Genomic DNA, 24,720 nt, shown 5'->3' with positions numbered 1-24,720 from the left:
AGCACATTTTACACATTTACACCAGAACAGATATTTGCAAGCACAAGCTTCGTTGATGATAATGAGGGAGCATAAACACCGGTTAAAATATAATCTAAATATTCATATTATTTTTATGTCATATTACAAAAATTACATATTGATATCATACAGCATACAATTTAAATACCTGCTTTAGCCAAAACAACATTTAAATGTAACTAAAACTTGCCTATTACGACATACTTCAAATTTCAATGCTATGAATACTGGCTGGCAAGTCTGGAAATAGTCCAAATAGTAAAATATGTCCATGTTTATATAAAATAGCATGTCAACTAATATGTAAGTAAAACTAAATGACTTACTAATCCTCGGCTGGATCAAGTCGCTCTTCAAAATGCAAATGTTCATCGGAGTACCGCTCTTCTTCTGAGGAAAATGTGAACTCTTCGTCACTATCCAGGACCATCTGAAGATCTTCCTCACCTGTGTAGCATGCCATCTTCCAAACGCGCAGGAAAGGATGAATCTGATGATGAACTTGATGCTTTTTAAGGCACTGTTGGGGGTGTTTACCATTCCCTATCTGTCTCTCACTCGATGTTGTGTCGATGTAGTGACACTAGGGGTCACTCTTGGGAGCCCGAGACACCTCTGGTCTTTGATAAAAGGCCAATGAAAATTGGCGAGTGGTATTTGCATGCCACTCCCCCGGACATACGGGTATACAGTAAAAGGAGCTGGTATGCAACCACTCATTCAGATTTTCTCTTCGAAGCCGAACAGTCATGCTCACTGAGCTGAATTCCCACAACTGTTCATTCAACTCTGCTGGATCTGATGGTGCATTTCAGCGGCTTCTCCCTCCTCTGCACTGGTGCACTGCAGAGAATGCCCCTGGGCACTTCGGCAGAAATAAGAGTATATTTCCCTAAAAGAGTATATTTCTCTAAAAGAGCGGCACACACGGAACGTCTTTTTAAAGATGCCTTTCCTTTGTGTGTTATTCCTGGTTGTGCTCGTTATCTCTATAGGACACGGTTCCTTGCTGCCCCCATCTCCCAGGCTGGCCTTTTCGGCAACACTGTTAAGGACTTTGCCCAGCAGTTCTTGACAGTGGAGCAGCAGACAGAGACTATCCTGCATATCCTGTGCCGGCGCGGCTCAAGGTACCGCACCCCGTCTGCTCGTCGCCAAGGGCGTCCACCTGCGGTGACTGCACCGGCTCCACCGCAGCCCGCCCCTTCGGCCTGCCGTCCCCGGCATTGAGCCCACCGCAGGAAGCACGGCCGCTAAGAACCTGTGAAAGGCTTCAAAGCGCCCCTAAGACGGGCGACCCAGGGATGACAAAACCCGCTGCTCTGGAGCTGGTAAGCAAACCACTCCATTCCCTGGTCAAGTGCCGGGAGGAGAATCTTTTTGTTACCTTTGCATTTAATTGTGCTGCATGCCCAAGTGGCTGCAGTACCCAAGAGATCAGCAAGAGCAGTTTCCTTGTTCCCTGGGTCACGTATCCGGTGTGCACAGCTGTCATCACAACCACCGTCCGCCACTCTTTGGCAGGTTTGGTGCTCCAGCGGCGGTCTTCCGCCCCTGAGCACCCAGCTGTGGCACAAATCCACCCCTGATGTGACAGTCTCCACGGGTCACGAGGAAAGGCCTCTTCCTCCCCCGTCCCAGGATGTTCCAGGGGTGGTCACAAGTAGCCAGGTAAGTACTTTGATGTCCCTGAACTCAGCACGGCCACGATATGGTGTGGCACCTCAAGATTGTCCCTTTGGTCCCCCTCGCGCGGAGCTTGGATGCGTGGCTTGCACTTTCCAATCTGTCGCAATGGCTGGTCCGGATTGTCCGACTCGGCTACACGATTCAGTTCACCAGGCGTCAGCCCAGGTTCAGCGGTATCCACTTCACCTTGGTGAAGGACGAAAACGCTGCTACCTTGCGCATGGAGATCGCCACCCTCCTACGGAAGGACCCTAACCCTAACCCAGCCGAGATTAAGGGGTTTTACAGCCCCTACTTCATCATACTGAAAAAAAGGTGGTGGGTTGCAGCCAATCTTAAACCTGCGAGTACTGAACCGGGCTTTACACAGACTCCCGTTCAAGATGCTGACGAAAAAAACGCATTCTGACGAGCGTCCGGCATCAAGATTGGTTCGCAGCGGTAGACCTGAAGGACGCGTACTTCCACGTCTCGATTCTACCTCAACACAGATCCTTCCTGCGGATTGCATTTGAGGGTCAGGCATATCAGTACAAGGTCCTCCCTTTCGGCCTGTCCTTGTCCCCTCGCATCTTCATGAAGGTCGCAGAGGCAGACCTTGTCCCGTTAAGGGAAGTGGGCATTCACATTCTCGACGATTGGCTAATCCTAGCTCACTCTCGGGACATGTTGCGTGCACACAGGGACTTGGTGCTCTCACACCTCAGCCGATTAGGGCTTCGTGTCACCTGGGAAAAGAGCAAGCTCCTCCCGGTTCAGAGCATCTCTTTTCTCAGTTTGGAGTTGGAATCAGTCCCTTTGACAGCGCACCTCACAAACGAGCATGCACAGTCAGTGCTGGCCTGTTTGAAGGCATTCAAACAGAAAACGGCGGTTCCACTGAAACACTTTCAGAGGCATCCCATATGGCATCCTCAGCGGTGGCCACCCCGCTCAGGTTGATGCATTTGAGACCGCTTCAGCACTGACTTCAGACTCGAGTCCCGAGATGGGCATGGTGCCGTGGGACACATCGCGTGTGTAAGGGGGAAGTCACCCACTGGTCCAAGGACGGTATCCAATAGCATGGCTGAAGGTCTCCTGTGTGTTCTGTCTTATCGTGCGCGACATTAAATAATACTTTTATTATTTGATTTGAGTTCCATGTTTTAATAATCTTATCATTAATTATTCACAATTATGAAAAACCTCGTTGATGTAACTATGCTCTGAATTTTAGTAATTCTCTCTTCTAGACTGCATTTGTTATTTCAATGTTATTTGGGTCCTGTGCCGGTCGGACACAGGTCCTTTAACTACAAATTCATCAGTTTCAGATATTAGTACGTTTTGGACTAAGTCCTTATAGGTTCTCGGCTTTATCCGTTTAGTCTTATTTGGCTAAGTTCTATTATAGATTCTCGGTTTACCGTTTAGCCCCAGTCAATTAAGTTCTGTTTTACAGATTCTCGGTCCTACCCTTAGTATTCCCATTTAATTCTACTTGGCTAAGTTCTATTATAGATTCTCGGTTTACCATTTAGCCCCAGTCAATTAAGTTCTGTTTTACAGATTCTCGGTCCTACCCTTAGTATTCCCGTTTAATTCTACTTGGCTAAGTTCTATTATAGATTCTCGGTTTACCATTTAGCCCCAGTCAATTAAGTTCTGTTTTACAGATTCTTGGTCCTACCCTTAGTATTCCCGTTTAATTCTACTTGGCTAAGTTCTAGATTCTCGGTTTACCGTTTAGCCCCAGTCAGTTAAGTTCCGTTTTACAGATTCTCGGTCCTACCCTTAGTATTCCCGTTTAATTCTACTTGGCTAAGTTCTATTATAGATTCTTGGTTTACCGTTTAGCCCCAGTGAATTAAGTTCTGTTTTACAGATTCTCGGTGCTACTCTTAGTATTCCCGTTTAATTCTACTTGGCTAAGTTCTATTATAGATTCTCGGTTTACCGTTTAGCCTTTTGCATACTTAACTAATGGTTTTCTTCTGAAGTAGCTTAACTAAGCCAACTCTGACCACAGATTTGTAGTTAACAAGAAATATACTAGAAAACAGTCCTTCAGAATGAATCATAATAACAATTTATTTACCAGGTAATAGTAATACATTCAAACAATCCAATTAAAATAATAAATCAAACTCAAAGCTATCAGTGAACCAAGAATAATAATATAATAAAAGTTGTATTCCATTCAAACATTTACCAAACATAAGAAATACAAATTGCAATTACCTGGTAGTGAAAAAACTGCATGCAAACGATGAAGCATGGGAGATCTGATTTACAGATTCCTTCAAACATTTATCAATAATAAGAAATACCTGGTAGAGAAATAACTACATGCAAATGACGAAGCATGGGAGATCTGATTTACAGATTCCCCGAGCTTCTTTGCCATCCTTCCTTAAGTACCAAACGATTCCATTGTTATTTCAGATGTGTGTGTTTGATGTTATTTAGGATTTGGTTTCCAATTTAGGGAGTTGTAAGTCGACCTTTGATTGAGTAGGTTGTTTGATGTTTACAAAGAATACACCTAATCTGCATACAGCATCTGGTCTCTGTGTGAGACTTGGGAGGGGCATGCCCCGGATAGAATACTGTATTTTATTAAGTTCTTAAATCTTACTTGTGATTTGACTTTGCTGAAAGGGAATGAGACCGTTTTACCAGTTGCACTGAGACCTCTTGAATGATATCAAACATGTATGATCAGAAAACCTTTTACATTACAGAACAGGATAAGTCATAACTTAGTTTTTAGTGTCCTTAAAGTGACCTGAGGTGAGAGAGAGGGAGAGAGAGCATATGCGAGTGTGATTTGCGTTTTATGGTTCCCAATCAGTAGGGTTTGTTTTCTCAGGTGAAGATGCGCCTCTGTGTGAGAGTTTTGTGACGTTGGTACTCACAGAATTCTTTGACTTTCCCGGAAGTGATGCAAACAATTCTGTGACAGTCTTACAGTCAAGATAGTTATGATGGAAGGTAGATAACATGCCATGGTATGTCATAATGTTGCCTTAGATAAAACTATTATCTTTGCCACAAGTTTTGTAATGCTACCAATGTTTTACAACAGAATAATAATAAAAAAAATAAAAAAAACTGAAACATGATAAAGATGTTTGTTTTACAAGAATAAAGAAGTCTGGTTTTGATGAACTGCCGCTATCTTACACCCAGCTTCTTCTCTCTACCTCAAAGCTATAGTGTTGAAATCTGAAAAAAATAAAATCTGGTCAAAGGTTTCAGCTTTTACAACGTTAAAGAAGTGTTATAATAAGGTTATATAGCCCACATTAGCGTACACAAATGTATAACATGTCTCATAAATAAATGAAATACATGTACACATTAGCATTAACCAAGATTAACAAATGATGTAAAAGTATTGTTAATTAAATCTGAACAATTTTAAAGGAATAGTTCACCCAAAAATGAAAATTTGCTGATAATTTACTCACCCTCAGGCAATCCAAGATGTATCTGAGTTTCTTTCTTCATCAAAACAGAATTTAAGATTTTTAGGATTTCATTTCAGGCCTCCTCCTTTAAACAATGCAAGTGAATGTACTCCATTTTTTGACGGTCCAAAATGCATATTTAGGGTGCATCAAAATAATCCACATGACTCCAGTCGACAAATAAAGTTCTTCTGAACCCAAACGATTGATTATTTTTAGAAACAAAACAATACTTATATACTTTTTAACTACAAATATTCGCTTCCATACATCTCTGTGACGCGCGCTCATGAGAGGAATGATGTAAGGTCGTTGGTAAGGTCACACGTCATGTGGAGGAGGAGGCAGGAAGCGCGTCATTGTTTACAAGATGAGCAGCGCTGTAAAAAAGTTGAAATGTCTTTGTTGTAGATTTGTATTTGTATAAGTGTATTGTTCAAAATGGTCGTTTGGTGTGTGTATCCTGGATGCTTCAACCTTCAACCTTTGTGAAAAAAGCTCGGAGGATCATCAGAGACTCCAGCCACCCGAGCCATGGGCTGTTCTCATTGCTACCATCAGGCAGGCGGTATCGCAGCATCAGGACCCGCACCAGCCGACTCCATGATAGCTTCTTCCCCCAAGCAATCAGACTTCTGAACTCTTGATCTCCCATGATCAAAATACATCAGCACTGCACTTTATTACCCTTACTCTTATATCTCACACCGGACTGTCATAAATTATATTATTATTATATTATGTTCTCTCTTAACAACTTACTATCAACCGACAGCCTGAATGTCAATACAGTACAATACTTTACATTCTATATATATATATATATATATATATATATATATATATATATATATATATATATACACACACACTTTTTATATATATATATATATATATATATATATATATTTATTTTTAATTTTTATTGAATAATGTGTATCTATATAGTAAAAAAAAAAAAAAAAAAAAACGCGTATTGTATACTGTACAGTGTATGTTATTATTTGTATATTGTTGAGTGTAATTATGTGTATAACAGATGTTTAAATTGTGTTGTGTTAATTTGATGTTATTGTAAATTGGTGTATGTCTCATCACTGTCACGACTGCTATGTTGATCGGAACTGCACCCAAGAATTTCACACACCATTGCATTTGTGTATATGGCTGTGTGACAGTAAAAGTGATTTGATTTGATTTGATTCAGAAACCCCAAAGTAAATGCATGCTGGGAAAAATATTAACTTTTCATCGATTGCGTATACATGATCATGAGCGATTGAAGCTCTGGCTTATCGCGCTGAACCTGGATATCAGTACACCCCTGCATTCTCTCAAATATCGGAGGGTGTGCAGTGAACATTTTACCCCTGAGTATTTCAGACCATCGAAAGAAACAAAGTGTCGATATCTGAATTCATCAACTGTGCCCGTGCTGTTTTTCCAGCTAACTCAGGTATGTGTGAAAACTATGTCACTGTCACGCCTCCCTCAGTGCTCCGCTCCTCATCACCCGATTTCTAATTCACCGCACCTGCACTCAATTCACTCGCTCATCACTGCTTGCATAAATAACTCACCTTCATGATACTTCACTGTCAAGTCTTACACAAAGGACTTGCAGTGTTTACTTACCTGTCTGTATTTGCTGTTGATCTTCGTCGATATCTATTTAGTGCTTACTCTGCTGTTTTGCCTGTTACCTCTTCTTCAGTTTGTAAATCTTCTCTTCTGTGTGATATCACCTGTACCATTGATCTCACTGCGTAAACCCTGTTAATCCTGTGAATCTCAGTATACGCTCTCGCACTTGGTTTCACTAACTACAACTTGTGTGGCTTGAATTCCTGACAGTCATATAGCCTATATATAGGCCCAAGTAGATAACGCAATGTCATTGCTCCGAAATAAAGGATGGTTATTTACTGCAGTAATGTTTTTTTGTATTATTATTTGGAAATAATTTTTTTTATTGTTTTATATTGTTTTGAAATTGTTTTGGACTGATATAGTTTGTGAACAGCACTTGGCCTGTGGTCTGTGCAAGTTTCTCTTGTAAACAAAGACGCACTTCCTGCCTCCTCCTCCACGTGACGTGTGACCTTACCAACAAGCTTACGTCATCCCTCTCATTAGCGCGCATCACAGAGATGTACGGAAGCGAATATTTGTAGTTAAAAAGTATATAAGTATTGTTTTGTTTCTAAAAATAATCAATCGTTTGGGTTCAGAAGAACTTTATTTGTCGACTGTAGTTCTGTGGATTATTTTGATGCATCCTAAATATGCATTTTGGACAGTCAAAAAATGGAGTACATTCACTAGCATTGTTTAAAGGAAGAGGCCTGAAATGAAATCCTAAAAATCTTAAGTTCTGTTTTGATGAAGAAAGAAACTCAGATACATTTTGGATGGCCTGAGGGTGAGTATATTATCAGCAAATTTTCATTTTTGGGTTAACTATTCCTTTAAGTTATGCGCTAATAGCAGCTGGGCAGGAGGTGGCTAAGTGACTAGTTGCTGGGCGGCCGGTAGATGAGTCACTGGCAGCTTGGCGGCCGGTGGCTGGGCTAATAGCAGCTGGGCAGTCGGTGGATGGGCTGACAGCAGCTGGATTACCAATGGATGGGCTTATAGCAGCTTTGCGATTGGTGGCTGGGCAGCTGGTGGATGGGTCACTAGTGGCTAGGTGACCAGTGGATGGGCTGAAAGCAGCTGGGCAGGCAGTGGATGGGCTGATAGCAGCTGGGTGGCCAATGGATGGGCTAATAACAGCTTTTTTTACCAAAAGGGCCAAGCCCTGCAAAGGGTGGTGAAAACTGCCAGACACATCATTGGAGGTGAGCTTCCCTCCCTCCAGGACATCTATACCAGGCGGTGTGTGAAAAAAGCTCAGAGGATCATCAGAAACTCCAGCCACCCAACCATGGGCTGCTCTCACTGCTACCATCAGCCAGGCGGTATCGCAGCATCAGGACCTGCACCAGCCGACTTCATGACAGTTTCTTCCCCCAAGCGATAAGACTTTTGAACTCTTGATCACTCATGATACATATATTAGCACCACACTTTATTAGCCTCAGACTGGACCCACATTTTATACTTCACTTAATAACACACTGGCAACTGACTATCAACCGGCAGCTGAATGTCAATACAACACTTCATATTTATTTCCACTGATTACATGGGGGGGCATAGTGTATTTTTATTGTATACAGTCTTTTTATTTTGTGTATACTGTATATTGCATATTATTTTTATTGTATACAGTCTTCTTATTTTGTGTATTTTGTATATTATTAGGTGTATATTGTGTTGTGTAACAAGATGTGTAAAATGTGTTATGTGTAAATCAGATGTTTATTGTAATTGTCATACTGTTATGTTGCTTGGAACTGCACCCAAGACTTTCACCCACTGTTGCACTTGTGTATATGGTAGAGTGACAATAAAGAGATTTGATTTGATTGATTTGGGCAGCTGGTGGATGGATCACTAGTGGCTAGGTGATCAGTGGATGGGCTGATAGCAGCTGGGCGGGCGGTGGATGGGTCACTAGTGGCTGGGCAACCAGTGAAATGGCTAATAGCAGCTAGGTTGTGGGTGGCTGGGTGAACTATACAGAGAGGTGTAGATTTTGTTAAGATGGTTGTGATGGAAGGTAGAGAATGTGCCGTGCTCTGTCATAATGTTGACATAGATAAAAAAAAGTATCTGTACCACAAGTTTCGTAATGCTACCAGTGTTTTACAACACAATAAAAAATAAAAAAAAAATAAAAAAAATAGTTGAAACATGTTTGTTTTACAGGAATAAAGAAATGATCTTACACCCAGCTTCTCTCTACTTCAAAGCTGTAGTGTTGAAATCTGAAAAAAATAAATTCTGGTCAAAGGTTTCAGCTTTTAAAATGATAAAGAAGTGTTAAAATAAGGTTATATAGCCCACATTAGCATACAGAAATGTATAACATGCATCACAAATAAATGAAATACATGTATAAATTGTTAATTGAATCTGATCGATATTAAGTTAACACAGACGAGCATTGTATGAATTATATTATTGTACTTGTATATTGTTTAAACAACAATCATACAATGCTGTTTATATGACAACAGTTTATTACAACATGGTATATTTGGATATAAATTTCTTTTTTCTGAATTCTTGAAATGTTACTGATGTCTGTTTCACAGGAATGAAGACTGACTGATTGTGAAGAATGGCCTCAATCTCATGCTCAGCTTCTCTCCGCCTCAATGCTATAAAAATAAATAAATAAATGTGTGAGGAAAAAATGCAGAAGTATTCATTTTCATCAGCTTTTAAAAGTGTGAACAGGCCTGCTGGTGCTGACAGAACATTTGGTGTTGGGGTATAACCCTAACCCTAATATTCTTTTTCTTTTTGTTTTACTAAACAAATATATATACTAAGAGCCCAAGTTAACATACACATATGTAAAACATGCATCACAAATAAATTAAATATATGCATAAATTAACATTTACTACATCATCTCGATTAAAGTATTGATCATATGTAGCAACTCAATGTAGTAATAAAGTGTAATGTAACAACTGCACATAATGTAATAAGTTAAATGTAATAAATGTCCATAATATAATAATTTTCTCAAAACATAATACAATTCTGAGCACATAATGTAATAAATTTTTTTCGCATAAGGCATATTTCACTTAGGTTATTTTATGAGAAATTGATTACATTATGAACTCACTGTAGTAACTCATAATGTAATCACAGTACATAATGTAATATCAGCACACAGTGTATAAATGAAACAATGTATATAATAAAATAATTTTCTCAACATAACGTTGAGGACAAAACATATGTATATACATATATATGTATATATATACACATACACATATATAATTATGTTGGGCCTCATGTATTCAGATAGAAGACAAAGGCAGGCCTAACACAGTCATAAAACCTGACTGAGGCCCACACAGTTATAAATCTTACTGATAAAAACCACACCAAAATCAAACAAAGGGAGTCCAAAACAGACTACAAATCCCAAGAAGCCTTGCTAACTAAAGGATCGAACTCTCAACTCCTATTGGATGAGGCACATAACAGAATGCCCCTCAACCATGACATCATCGGGAGTAGAAATACATCTTAAATCCTTCCGGGAATTGCTTCCAGCAACTTTGCTCACCGTGTGTAGATGCAGCTCATCGCTGCTCTCAGGTGTAGTCTCGTGGAACAAGGAAGTAACATCTGACTTGAAACTGTGGCCATACAATCTCCATCTTGCTGGACGAGTTGAGATTACTCTGTGTTCCACTGAACACTCTAACCGAACACTCTAACGGATCCGAAAGAGACAGCCGAGCAATCCGCATCTTCATCTGTTTGCCTGCAGAAGTGAAGAGAAAAAGATTTCTCTTCCCTTTTCAATCAAGTCGACGTCGCTGATTTCTCCGCCAGCCCGCCGAGAATCAGCAGCCGTACCGCCCACCGACAGAGCGAGGAAACGGCCTCCCGTCATCACCCGAGCCTCGAGGAACCGAGTCGGAGTTAAAGGGCGGATGAACACACATTCTACCTGCATCCCCATACGATTCAAGTAAGAGGTTTACGTCTGGGCAGAGATAGAATATTATAGTGTGTTATACTTGTGTTTCAAGGTTATTGCTTGTACAGTTTACGGACCGCCGAGTCCACTCATTGCTGCTAATAATACTCAAGGTATTACTGTAATGTACTGTTATCACGAATGAGATCTGCTGTGTTGTAGTCCAACCACATTGGACTGTTGTGTATTTCCACCATCGCGGGTGAGACCGGCAAACTGAGTTTATCCATTAAAGAACCAAAGACCGCGGGATGGTTTACGAGCCATCCACCGTGTCTCTGAGTGATAAACTAACAGATGCTTTCTCTCCCACGATCGCAAAACCAGCTTTGGTGCCACCACTTTATTCTCTCTCTCTCGTACTAACCACACATGTGCGACCCCTCACAAACATTCTCACATACACTTTTGGCTAGTAGATAACTTCGTGATAAAGCTCAGCTTTGTCCCTAAATTATTGTACAAGTGGAGACACGCGGTAAACGGGAAGACACCATTAACCGGCTTCTCTCCGCCCGCATTCGCGGCCATATTCTCTGGCCGGAAATCTCGCGTGACGTACTCTCCACGAGAGTCATGTCCGCCATTTTGTGCGCGTCACTCCTTACACACACACACACACACCCATTCAAACACACACACACACACCTTCCTCTCATGTGTTATAGGATTATTTTGGTTACCATATCTAATCATGTCACTGTTTAGTTTGTAGTTGGATGTTGGAAGTTTACTGACTGCATTGTATTGATTATTAATTGATATTACTGCATAAATAAACTTTGTTATATTTCAAAGAGAAGTGTTTTGGTTTGTTTTGCATACACCTGTGTCAAATGCTGGCAGGGGGTGTCAGTGCTCGGATTCAAGCCTTCATTGTTTCCTTTTGAATGTTCTCTTAAGAAAATTGACAATCTAATATTGAAACTGTTATACTGTCTGGTTATTAGTCCCTGATACCAGGGTGGTGCCCCGGCGATATTAATCCTTATTAATATTCTAATGATTTTTGATAATTGATAATTACCTTTGATGATTGTTGAATTTGAAGGATCAATAAGCTAGTGTTAATTCTAATCTAATTCTAATTGGTTTTAACAATTAATGATTGTCTTTGATAATAATTGATATTCTATTGAATTTGATGGTTATTTTTGATTGTTGATGTGAAGGATTAAAAGAGCTAATATTGATTCAAATCAATGTTCTATTGATATTAATAACTGATAATTATCTTTGATAATTATTAATTATTGCTAATAACCAAACCAAACGTAGCGCACTACATTTACTGGAGCCCCGTATGAGGCTTTAATGAGTTAGATTCTATTAATTTAAATATTAATTAATAACTAAAGAAATAATTATTAATTATTTCTGATAGTAACACTGATCTAAACAACCAGTAGAACCTACATGATACAGTATATATATATATATATATATATATATATATATATATATATTGTGCAAAATGTATGCTTATTAGGCTACATTGTGAACTCAAAAATATTTACATAAAAATGTAATAATTTTGTCATTGTGACCTGTTCCATCATTTTGAGTCACTTTGACCTACAAACACATTTTGAACTTTATGAACTTTATGTACTGAATAAAAAAAATAAAGCCTTAGTTTTCTGATTATATAATTATTATGTTTCTAATCATTGTCTACGCTGTAAAAATGCTACAGTAAAAAACAGCATTTTACAAAACGGACAAAAACCATACTATGTACTTTGAAAAACAAGTATGCAAGAAACATATGAAAATACTGATAATTGTAGTAAAATGAACAAAGCATCGTATAATTTACTATAAGAACAATAAATTATTTTACAAGAAAACACATTGAATAATGCAGAACAAATTTGCTTTAATGTGTTTTTTTGCCAGTAAAAGTATGATTGGTGTATAGATGATGTGGCGAGGCAACCACATATTCAGCGTCTCGCCTGGCAGCAATGGCTCTCACCATGCCCACAACCAGGGAGTGGCCTAACCAGGGACACCTGAAGCTCATCAGCCACTCATTAAAATAGAGCTACAAGCCATACTCACGCCAGACTAGGGTGAGCAAGTTCCATGGTATATGATAAACAATTGTGTCATTTGTGACAAACATTTTTTGTGTGGCTGAAAAACAACAGGATGCTGCACTGAAGTTGAAGGAGTTGGGTGGTGTAGCTATAAAATGTCACATACCGGGAGTTATCATGGGGGTACTGCTGTCTTTATCAGATGATGTGCTAAAAACACAAATAATGAGTGAAATGGTGACAGAGGTTAGGCATTTGTCAACCAGTAGAAATGGTAAAAGAGAAGCGCGTACCACTGTGGTGATAGCATTTAACTGCAAAAGTTTACCTGAGCATATAAAATTGGATATGTATGCTATCCAGTATGACAATATTCATCCAGCGCTGAGATTCTGCAATTGCCAAAGATTAGGTTATGTTGCTGTAGTGTGTATAGGGAAAAGGTAATGTTGGAAATGTGGTGGAGATCATGAATATGGGCAGTGTGGAGAGGGGGTTGAACCCAAATGCTGCAATTGTGGTGGGCCTCACAGTACAGCTTTTCTAGTATGTAAGGTACAAAAACAAGCTACTGAAGCAATGAAATATAAAACATTACACAATGTATCATATGCAGAAGCTGTGAAGCAAGTTTAGGATGTTCGTGGAGATGTTGAGGGGAAAAACCTATCTCAGTCTAGGGGATCTTACAGTCACAACTGTCCTTGAGGTGTAGACACGTTGGTGGTGCGTAAGATTAATTTTGTTGCATTCATTGCTGAAGTTATTAATTGCTCAGCCCAAAACAGCTAAAAGAACTGAAAAACTGAAAATCATAATATCTGCAGCTGCTCGACTCCTGGATATTACTGAAATTTCAGTTGAACAGAGTTGTACTTCTTGGGCAATCTGTAGGATCTGTAATGATTCATGATTCTTCAGGCAGTCAAAGAGGTTCAATTATGAAATGAAATTTACAATATTACAATGGAATGCTTGAAGTTTAATTGTAAACCATCAAGAGTTTAAAAAATGTATACATAAATTAACAGTGTTACCTGTTGATATACACTGGTGGCCAAAATTTTGAATAATGTACAGATTTTGCTCTTATAGAAAGAAATTGGTACTTTTATTCACCAAAGTGGCATTCAACTGATCACAATGTATAGTCAGGACATTAATAACGTGAAAAATTACAATTACAATTTGAAACAAATGTTCAGAACTTTTTTCTTTTTTGGGCGGGGTTCTTCCCTTTTTCCCCTAATTTGGAATTTGTGCTCTTAAGTCCTCGTGGTGGCATAGTGACTTGCCTCAATCCAGGTGGCAGAGGACGAATCTCAGTTGCATCCACGTCTGAGACCATCAATCCGTGCATCTTATCGCGTGGCTTGTTGAGCGTGTTACAGCAGAGACCTAGCGCATGTGGAGGCTCACGCTATTCTACGCAGCATCCACACACACCTCACCGCGTGCCCCACCGAGAGCGAGAACCACATTATAGCGACCACGAGGAGGTTAACCCAACGTGACTCTACCCACCCTAGAAACTGGGCCAATTGGTTGCTTAGCCTGACTGGAGTCACTCAGCACGCCCTGGATTTGAACTTGTGAATCCAGGTGTGGTAGTCAGTGTCTTTACTTGCTGAGCTACCCAGGCCATGTTCAGAACTTCTTAAACTACTTCAAAGAGTTCTCATCAAAAAATCCTCCATGTGCAGCAATGACAGCTTTGCAGATCCTTGGCATTTCTAGCTGTCAGTTTGTCCAGATACTCAGGTGATATTTCACCCCACACTTCCTGTAGCACTTGCCATAGATGTGTCTGTCTTGTCGGGCACTTCTCGCGTACCTTACAGTCTAGCTGATCCCACAAAAGCACAATGGGGTTAAGAACCATAACACACTTTTCCAATTATCTGTTGTCCAATGTCTATTTCTTTGCACACTCTAACCTTTTCTTTTTGTTTTTCTGTTTCAAAAGTGGCTTTTTCTTTGCAATTCTTCCCATAAGGCCTGCACCCCTGAGTCTTCTCTTTACTGTTGTACATGAAACTGGTGTTGAGCGGGTAGAATTCAATGAAGCTGTCAGTTGAGGACATGTGAGGCATCTATTTCTCAAACTAGAGACTCTGATGTACTTATCCTCTTGTTTAGTTGTACATTTGGGCCTTCCACATCTCTTTCTGTCCTTGTTAGAGCCAGTTGTCCTTTGTCTTTGAAGACTGTAGTGTACACCTTTGTATGAAAGCCTTCATTCCTCAAAACAATGATTGATTGACGAGTTTCTAGAGAAAGCTGTTTCTTTTTTGCCATTTTTGACCTAATATTGACCTTAAGACATGCCAGTCTATTGCATACTGTGGCAACTCAAAAACAAACACAATGTTAAGGTTCATTTAATGAACCAAATAGCTTTCAGCTGTGTTTGATATAATATTAAGTGATTTTCTAGTACCAAATTAACAATTTAGCATGATTACTCAAGGATAAGGTGTTGGAGTGATGGCTGCTGGAAATGGGGCCTGTCTAGATTTGATCAAAAATGACTTTTTTAAAATAGTGATGGTGCTGTTTTTTTACATCAGTAATGTCCTGACTATACTTTGATCAGTTGAATGCCACTTTGGTGAATTAAAGTACCAATTTCCTTCCGAAACAGCAAAATCTGTACATTATTCCAAACATCTGGCCAGTAGAGTACGTGTTCAGGAAACTTGGCTTTAACCGCAGTTGAATTTCATAATTCCTGGGTACACACTGGTGAGGAAGGAATAGAATTGGAACGGATTGTGGTGAAGGATGTGCAACTTTTGTGAAAGATGGTGTAGCCTTTAGAAAGATAATTACATAATCACAGTGTGAATGTGTTGTCGTGGTGTAGACATCTTTAGGCAGTGTAAAAGTAGTTAATTTTTATAATCCATGCAATAAATTATCATTAGAACTATTGAATAAAGTAGAAAGTAATGATGAAGGGAATGTGATAAGGCGTGAAGATTTTAACCATATAATGTTAATGTTATAATACAGATAGAAATCTGAATAGCAGTTGAAGAATATATGGAGGAGCATGCTTTAGTATGTATAAAGGGAGGTAAGTGAACCAGACTAAATATGAGGGATTTATCAATGTCTTGCTTAGATCTCACTTTAGTACAATCAATGGCATTAAAGTGTCAGTGGGAAGTTCTAGATCAGTCAAAAATAGGGAGTGATCACTTCCCAATAATATGTTCTATAGGAATGGAAATTCATAGGAGATCCACAGTGATACAACACAAATGGAGGTCTGATAAAGCTGACTGGATAAAATTTAACACAATTTGTTCTGAGAGAGTGAAAGATTTTAATGTGGACGATGAGATGGATATATGTGCAGATAGATTAAGTTCATTAATAATAAGTTCAGCAGAAGAGTCTATTCCTAAATCAAAGGGCAAGGGTAGGAGGAACGTTGGTGGAATGATGAATGTTCTAAAGCAGTTAAAGACAGAAATGAGGCACTCAGGGTGTCAAGGAGAACATTAGTACCAGCAAACCTAACAATTTTTCAAAGGAAAAGAGCACAGGCCAGGAAGGTTTTTAAACAAGCTAAAAAGGAAATATTGGCAAACATTTTGCTCTACAGTAGGAAGAGAGACACAGCTAGGAGAAGTGTGGAGTGTTTTAAAGAGGATAATTGGAGTTTACCGATCTATCAATATCCCAGTATTAACATGAGAAGGGAGACTGGCGGTAACTGAAGAAGAAAAAACAGAACTGTTAGTCTGCATGTTTCAAAGGGCACATAATTCAAATAGTTTAGATGAAGAGTATAGAAAAAAAAGGAAGGAAATTTTAGAGCAACATCAAGAGTTTTATAATCAAAAATCAAGTGGTAAGGCAGCTTTAGATGCCACTTTTGAAATGTGGCAACAAAAAAAAAGTGTACTGATAAGGGTTCAACAAACTACTCCTGGAAAAGATAGGATTTGATATATTATGCATAAACATACAGATGAAGTGGTGCTTAAAGCAGTTTTTTTACTTTTTAATAAAGTGTGGTTAGAAGGACAGTTGCCTAGGACCTGGAAACAAGCTGTTATAATTCCTATTGCTAAACCATGGAAAGAGCCTACAGTAGCAGGGAATTATAGACCAATTGCCCTCATTTATAACCTATGCAATCTGATGGAAAAAATGATAGTAAACTGTCTATATTATATATTGGTGTGTAGAGGATTAACAGCATCCTATCAGTATGGTTTGCATTCTGTCCGATCTACTTTGGATGCACTTGTTTTCTATTTTTATTCTGTTTTTGTTTTAATTATCTCTGTCTTGTTGTTTTATTGTTTGTGCACTGGAAGCTTCTGTCACCAAGACAAATTCCTTGTATGTGTAAGCATACTTGGCAATAAATCTCATTCTGATTCTGATAAAGCTGAGACGGATGTAAAGAAAGCCTTAGCAATGAAAGAGGTACTGGTGGTAGTATACTTTGATATTGAAAAGACCTATGACATGGGAGAGTCGCATGGCGCCATGCGGGAGTCGGATGTGTAAACAGTGAGCTTTGTGCTCTTTGCTAGTTTTTAATTATTTTTATGTCATAAACCAGTGTGATTCGATACACCTGCTACATAACTGTTCTATGAAGTCAACATGGCAAAGAATTCAAAATCCTCAGGCTCTGGAGATATTAAAAGACACTTATGTGCTCAAGCTGATACCTCTGACAAGGCTGCAGACCAAGGATTCGGTTTGGACGGTGCGGTGGGAGAAATTCAGCGGCAACTGTCGAGCATGTCTGTGATGCTGACGAAGGTTGTTGCTGACTTTTGCTGAGGTTGTTGCTGAGGATTTGGCTATAATACGTTGATCGATTATGGCGATGGAGGCGAAATTCTCTGAGATGGTTACAAGATTGACAGAAGTCGAGAGGCGGATCGATTATCCGGAGTCATCGGAGAGGGAATTAGCTGCTAATCCGCTAGCAGCCAAGACAGACTTGCAACGCATTTGGGAAAAGTTGGAAGACCTTGAGAATCGTAATCGGTGAAACAACGTCCGAATTGTTGGAATCCCTGAGCATGAAGAAGGCCGAGATATGGTGAAATTCCTAGACGAGCTCTTTCCGAGTCTGCTCGACATAACAGGCCATAAACTGGAAATCGAGTGAGCTCACAGAGACCCGGCTCGCAGATCTGCTGAGGGTGACAGGCCCCGATCAATTCTGGCCAAATTTCTGAGATCATCCTATAAAGATCTTGTGTTATGCGAGGAGCAAAGAAAGGCTTTCTTGGAAGAATCACAACATTTTCTTGTTCCCAGAATTTGCGAATTCAACAAGAGAGAAACGTGATCGATTCTAGGAATGCAAGATACTCTTATAAGATCACGTTTGCTCTGATGTTTCCGGCCAAACTGAGAATAGATACTAAGGATGGCCGCAAAGTATTTATATGTCCCCAGCAAGCATTGTCTTTCATAGAGACAATGGGGTGAGTAAGCCATTTGGTGATTTTCATGTTGCCCCCAAATGAGCTTGTCTTGCTGTACGTACCTTGACTGTCTGAGGAAGCTGGGCGCCTTTTTTGTTTCTTTCTGTGTTGGTTCCGCCTAGCAACTGGAGTTTGTTTTGTGGAATAACACTCCTTCAAGAAATTTTTGCATTGACGGAGGATCGCTTTTGCACTGATGTCCCCGGCCAGTTTGAGAATGGATACTAAGGATGGCCGCAGGGTATTTGCATGCCCACAGCAAGTGATGTCTTTCATAAAATTGATGGACTGAGGAAGCCATGGTGTGTTTCTCACGTTGCCTCCAAGTGAGCTTGTCTCGCTGAACATACACTTGACCGTCCGAGGAAGCTGGGCACCTGTTTTGTTTCTTTTCATGCTGGTTCCACCTAGCGGCTGGAGTTTGTTTTGTGGAATAACACTCCTTCGGGATAGTTTGTGGATTAATCTGCAAATTTTTTGTGTTCATGCCTCCTATTGGCTGGAGTTTGTTTTACAGAGTATTTTCTGTTATGTAATTATGCCTCACAAAATTTGTACAGAAGCACCAGACTTGAGCAATCCAATGGCACAGTTGTCGCGGGGACTCTTGCAGGCATACATGTAGCTTGGCGAGGTAATTAAGGCTTTGCCTACAGGCAAGGCTCCGGGGCCAGATGGCTTTGCCGCTGAATTTTTTAGATCTTATGCTACAGAACTGGCTCCACTTTTTCTAGACGTTTATACAGAATCATTAAAGAATGAAATGCTTCCGCCAACCATAACGCAAGCCAGAATTAGTCTGATTCTTAAAAAGGACAATGATCCAAGCGAGTGTAAGAGTTACCATCCAATTTCCCTGATCCAGCTAGACGTTAAAATATTGTCAACAATTTGGCTAATCGATTAAGTTATGACATCTCTTTTACATATAGATCAGGTGGGGTTTATTCAGGGCTGTAACTCTTCTGATAACATTAGGCATTTTATTAATTGTCATGTGGGCAGTGGCGAATGATCAGACTCCGGTCGCTGCCATCTCACTTGATGCCGAAAAGGCATTTGATATGGTAGAATGGGATTATCTTTTTAAGATTTTGGAAATGTACGGATTAAGGAATACTTTTGTGTGGATTAAATTACTTTATAGGTACCCGGTAGCGGCGGTTCAAACAAATGGATTAATTTCAAATTATTTTACTCTGGATAGGGGCACCCGGCATGGTTGCCCTCTTTCCCCCTTATTGTTCTGTCTTGCCCTGGAACCATTAGCAGCCACGATAAGAAAGGAGGCTGATTTTCCAGGGGTGGTGGCGGGAGGTGTGGCGCATAGGCTTTTGCTTTACGCAGATGATATTTTATTATTCGTCTCCGACCCTACTAGATCTATGCCTTGCCTCCATAGAATTATTAATTCCTTTTCTAAGTTCTCAGGATACAGAGTGAATTGGTCTAAATCCAAAGATTTGGCTCTGACAGTGTACTTTCCAGTAACGGCTTTTCAGCCAGGTGCCTTCCAGTGGCCCAAACAGGGCATTAAGTATATGGGCATTTTATTCCCTAGAAATTTTGTGTGATTTAGTTAGTGTTAATTTTGACCCCTTAATAAAAAGTTTTGAGCGATGTGGGCAGGTACATTTATCTATGATTGGGATGGTTAATGTTATTAAAATGAATTGTATTTAAAAAATGTAACTACCTGCTGTAGTCTGTCCCTGTAGATGTCCCCCCTCTCTTATTTCAAGCAATTTGATAGCATAGCGAAGTCCTTCATTTGAAATGGTAAGCGTCCTAGATTACATTTCAATAAATTGCATAGGCCAATTGACAAAGGTGGGCTAGGCCTACCCAAGATTCTGTTTTATGCATTCAGTCTCAGACATTTGGCTCATTGGTCGCTTCCACCTGAGAGAGCCCCTCCCTGGTTTTGTATTGAACAGTAAGTACTTGTCCCTATTTTGCTATTGCAAAGCCTTTCTATCAAACTAACCGGAGAAGTTAAGTTACACCCCGTTGTATCGCATTTGCAATCTGTGTGGACAAAGGTTTCCAGAGTGTTTAATTTGGACATTTATTTAAATGTTGCCTCGAGCATATGGTTGAACCCCAAATTATGTATTTAAGTCCCTTTTTGCTGGTCAGAGTGGATTGTGAGGGGGGTTACTACACTCGGTGACCTATATGAGAGTGGAGTGTTGATTCTTTGAAAACTTGGTTCAACATTTTGGGATTCCCAGATTTCAGTTCTTTAGGTATTTACAGCTGCGCCACCTGCTCTGTACTGTTTTTAGGAGAAGTTTACACCCCCCTAAAGTGGCAGATACTCTGGGAGTGGTGATTTACTGCTTTTGGAAAAGGTCATGAGGCATCAATGTATTACTCCCTGCTAATTCAGAGTCTGAGGGATGGAGCTTTAACTTCTATCAAGAGATTATGGGCGCAAGATTTAAACTTGGTATTGTCATCAATATAGAGCGGTCATCAATATAGAGAATAAGCACATGAAAAAACAAACTTGGTCCTATCTAGCGGTATGATCGCCAGACAGATAGTTTTAGGGGGATGGAAGTCAGCTGGAGAGCCCCCATTTCAGGAGTGGTGTTCGGAGATGGGCTGGGTGGCAGCTTTTTAAGAGGGGTCATCCAGAAAACTGTGAAATTTAGACTTGTTTGTGGGGAAATGGGGCAAATATCTGGTGTTTTTGGAGGGCTCTCGGGCAGTGTAGTGGATAATGTGATTTTTATTATATTTTTGTTTTTGGTTTGTCTATAATCATGTGACCACTGGGATGTTGTTGGGGTGGAGGGGAATAGTGTGGGTTAAATATTGATTCTGTTTGTATATGTTTTTCTTTTCTTTAATAGATGAATCGATAATACAAAAAAAAAAAAAAAAGTTAATCACAAAAAAAGAACTTTTAAAGACAACACATGTCAAGACACCTTTGTTTTATTTCATTCGTTGCCTCTAGCTTGTTTTTAAAGCAGGTGTGCCAAAGATATGATTTTCTGAAAAAGTTTAGGCTGCAAAGAGGACTTAATTTGGCTTAAATTGTTACACATGATTCCAGATTGTTCTGCAAAAAAGTTTTTGCCCTTTATAAATGGTAAGCCAATTTTTTTCACTTCTATGATGAGCTGAATGGCCACCATGCCTTGTAATAACTTTTTACGGTTCCAGTTATGTTAAAAATGTTGCCTGTTATGCGTGAATAAAATATTTGCTTGGAAAAGAAATTATAAATAGTGATTTTGTGGTCTGGTTCAGGCTTAATATCTGACGGTACTGGTCAGGTCACATGGTCTCTGGTACAGTTCTGGTTTGTTTTCATTTTAAGGCCCGTGTGGCCTCTAGGAGAAAGGCATGTGTGATGATTAGCTGCTGATGTGTCTGTCTCTCACACTCAGCAAAGCAGCTCAATTGTTGTTGTTGTTTTTTTTTGTTTGTTTTTTTTTTTGTTTTGATGAAATCAGTTTGTTATCTATACCTGGACAATATGCCAGTTTATATCAGAATTTTCTTTGGTCACATTTTAAAGTTAAGGGTTATCTCCTGTAGTTTTATGGCCATAACATCCAGATGAAGATGTTATGTATATTCGGGGATAGGTGCACATATCTGTGAAAATCACAATGCATTTTCTACTTGCCATTTTTCATCCATTTACTATGAAATAAGGACATTACACTAACTGTATACAGTTTGCCATTTTATATTCATTTTTCATAAATGCAGTTACCTATTAGTATTGTCTCACAGTTGTCTGTCGTGGCTCTTCTGCTCTCGCCCGCTTCTGGTTGGGCTGCGTGTTTTCCCCTGCGTTGTGTATGCACTCTGGGATTGCACATTAAAAGGTCTGGATAATTAATGTAATTTTATTTAAATCCTTTCTATATAGTTTTGTTTCTGCTATTCATTAAATATAATTTTAGAGTTAATTTCTTTATATTGAATTAATGCATTTTCATTGTTATTTAATTCTGCTGTATAACTTTGTTTATTCAGTGATCCAACTGGTGGGTATTTAGTCCATTTAAGTAAGTCTCTTCCAGTCTTTGGAGAGAGTGGAATGTAAAGTGAACTGAATGTAGTCTTTTGTTTTTTGATGTTTGAATCAAAATAATTTTGTTGAAAAGCAACAAAGTATATGTTGCTCAGAGTTTGTAATATTTTGTTTTGCTTTTATTTTCTTTAATGCTGCTTAAGCTATTTGTGTTGTGAAAAGCGATGTTCAGATAAAATAGTAAATTCCACCCTTTTGAGTAGCTTTTTTTTTTGTGGTATTTTCTTTGAACATATTTTTCCTTTTGCTTCTTTACTCAGAAAATAGGTGTATTTATTGTATGTATTTTACTTTTCTCTATATTTCAGCTGCTATTGTTACTGTTCTATTCATTCTACTATATGGTTATGTAACCATCCAGCGGAGAACTCCCAGTAGAATATATCACACATAAATTTATAAGGGAGGACTCTGCCAACTATAATTGTTTTAACCAGAATCAGAAACACTCAAACCATAAGTCCAAACACAGAAATAATTGCAGAAAAGTTTATATCAAATATACCACACAAAAACCATCATTAATACAAAAACAGAGGGTCAACACAAAGAATGTTGCATGTATGTTTTTATTGTTGTCAGGATGAATAAATATATACCAAGAAAACGAGCTTATCTGTTAATTGTCCAAGAGCTTGGGTGTAGGTGGAGATATTAAACAAGGGACGAGCAAACAGTCCAGTAGGAAATTTCAAGTAATAGCTCCCAACATACATGTGTTTTAAAGGAATTCAGGTTTCAGTTTAGGGTACGTTGCAATAACTGTATCCTTGTAGCACTCTAACATCCCTTTATCAGTAGATTAAATTTATCCAACGATGACATTGGCATGAAGCATTAAAATTCCCACAAGAAGCGGTACTGCATATGTAGTGGAAGTTGTCTCAACCCAGTAGAATAAGAAAGATCAACATTGTGAATGAGGGATGAACAAGAAGTCCTTTTGGATGAGCTTAAAACAACAGTTTCTCAACCCGGACTCTACACACAAGGTTAGCACAAGAGGAAGCCATGCTTCTCTCTAACCAAACATTTCTTGCTCTACTTCTCTCTGTATTTTATCCAGAGAAGTGGTAGTCTAGAGAGCCCCCTGGAGCATGGTAGTGGTACTACAGCTTGAAACCATAGTAACTGCTCTATGGGCCCTTACCATTATGTAGATGTACAGAAATGTATGTATTAACTGGTTTATGTTTGTGCATATGTAAATTATGGAGCGTTTATCGTTACAATGTTTCCAATATACAGTATACATCACTGTGTGCCTCTAAGGAAAGCAGAGTTATGGTTTACATTTATATATTGTGGTTTTATGATATCAAAATGCACAACACACAGATTCATGTTCGGTCTTGTGATTAAACTGATTTTATACAGTTCCTATTTTCTCTTTTCAAAATGTAGTACTTGTTGCAATTTGTTAATTTGGAATAAGTTGATTTATGTTGTAAAAGTTCATTCAGTGTAATACTCTTGATAATTTATAAGAACCCGAGGTAAATGTTCATTTATTACATCTATTCTTAATGGCTTTGGTTTCAGGAGTTTAATAACTTCATGTATTCTGCACGCCCCATACTTTATTAATTTAATTAAATCATTACATTTATGATTTTCTGCGGAGCTGCTTTGAAACAATGTGCATTATGAAAAGGGCTATACAAATAATAATGACTTCATTCCGTAACAGCTGCAATGTGACCAGGTGCATCACTATCTTCAGAAGTGCAACCCTACTCCTAAACATTGACTCGTTTCTCATCATTTTAAGAATTCATAGCCCAGTGTGTTCTGATTTTTGCATGTCTTATAGCTTTTAAACAGCTTTTCAGATACCGTTTACTATTAAAATGGGATTAGATCAACTATGTCAGTGCCACCTACCTCTAGTTGGGACCTGTAGAGATTTTATTTATTTTAATCTTTTCAATTTTGATGTAACTATTCTTTGTTTATGAGTTTGTAACTGTTAAAGAAATGTTTAACTGAGGGTTAAGTTTATTTTCAATTTGTTCCTGCTGGCCAGCACTTCTGTGTAACCTTTGTTTCCCAATATGCCTAATAAACATCCCTTGATTGCAACATCTATAGTTATGGTGGTTTTAAAGTTCATACCCTGCACGACCAGGGTTATGATCAGTGTTCTGTTCTTGTATGTGCTAATGTAGAAGGCTGTTTCACATTCTTTAAAGGGGTTTTTATGTAGGAACTCTGTTTCTTTGCACTTTATAGCAAAATGCTTTAACAAATTCACAAAACAAATTTGGATTCATCTTCAGATGCTGGAAGTGATTGTTGGAATTTTGGTTTGGTAGCATCCTGTGGTAAATTTTGGTTTGCAATTCTGGTGATGTGTGTTATTTCT

This window comes from Myxocyprinus asiaticus, chromosome 35 (genome assembly GCF_019703515.2).
Source record: "Myxocyprinus asiaticus isolate MX2 ecotype Aquarium Trade chromosome 35, UBuf_Myxa_2, whole genome shotgun sequence".
NCBI classification, from domain to species: Eukaryota; Metazoa; Chordata; class Actinopteri; order Cypriniformes; family Catostomidae; genus Myxocyprinus; species Myxocyprinus asiaticus.
Note: the sequence above shows the minus strand (reverse complement) of the source record.